The 1,192-nt window shown below is 42.4% G+C and overlaps 1 protein-coding gene across 5 annotated transcripts in view; it reads right to left on the bottom strand.

Moving 5' to 3' along the window:
* lpp (LIM domain containing preferred translocation partner in lipoma) overlaps positions 1 to 1,192 on the bottom strand; it is a 144,823-nt gene that overhangs the window by 41,922 nt on the left and 101,709 nt on the right. The gene's annotated exons all lie outside the window — the stretch shown is intronic.

The following is a 1,192-nucleotide window of genomic DNA, read 5'->3' on the forward strand; positions in this document are numbered from 1 at the left end:
GGGGGGGGGGGGGGGGGCTGAAGTGTCTAAACTTGTAGACTCAGACAGAAATTGAAAAATAAATAATAAATGTTTTAATTGTTATCACCGAATGTGTTAGGTGAGCAGTTCTATTTAATTAAAGCTATAGCGAGTATTTTCTGTCTACCCCAGGAGTAATGATTAACGACACCAACTCTTTCGGAGCGTCTACATGATACAAGCCTTCCATGTCCTTTTCTTTAATTCCGAAATTCACTCCAGTAAATAAAGTGCAATAAAGTTAATGTAATTAGATACTAGCCTCCAAAAACCCAGAGCCCCTCACACCTAGCATCAAACATCCAAGCATGCTAGCCAGATGCTAAAACTAGCAAACGCTACAACGCCAGATGTGAAAATAGCTGTCCTGCCCAATCACCTGTCAACATAGAGCTTAATACAATAAGCTTAAAATATGCATCAGGGCGTTACTCTGTTTAAAAAAAAATGCAAACTGAGACATTATTTGGTTTGGCGTCTCTGTTGACAAAACTAGTAAGCTGCCCTTTCAGTATACAGACACAGCAGACATTAAAAAAGCACAGGTGTTACTATTCTGATTCCCAGTAAGGCTGGGTCTATAGTAGCCGCGGTGTTACCCGGCGAAGGCTCTGCAAGCTGCCGTGGTGCACGGTCGTGCACCTCTGAATTGTTGGAATCACGCGCCTACGCGCAGATAAACAACAGTAATGTAATGATAGAGTAGATAAATGTAATGTCTCGCAGTACGTCGATGTTTAACATGCATGTGTTTACTACGGTTGCCAGGCAGCCTGCTCTCCTTTGCTGATGGCAAAGAATTTCTAATGAGGGAAGAAGTTCCACTCTTTGGATACTTCCGGCTTTTGAACTGGTTGCAGTTCCACCAGAGTTCCACTTGGGGCGCTCACAGGCCAGAAAGAATGGAGCTCTGTATACCATCAAAATCCACTTTTCTCAGGATATCATTTTTAGTCTAGTAATTTGAAAGTTGCATTCTAAAGACAATACACCCTTCTGGGTGTTAGATGTTTTTAAATTAGCTTTTTTACACATGGTACGGCCTGAGGTACTGCTTCAAGGCGAGCTCTGAGTCACTTCCTTTGTTCTCTCAAGGCATCAACCACACAGCTGACCGGTTAGACTCTCCCTGTCAATTCACGTGCTAGAAAGAGGTTTGCTAATGTTTTAA

This window comes from Etheostoma spectabile, chromosome 9 (genome assembly GCF_008692095.1).
Source record: "Etheostoma spectabile isolate EspeVRDwgs_2016 chromosome 9, UIUC_Espe_1.0, whole genome shotgun sequence".
Taxonomy (NCBI): domain Eukaryota; kingdom Metazoa; phylum Chordata; class Actinopteri; order Perciformes; family Percidae; genus Etheostoma; species Etheostoma spectabile.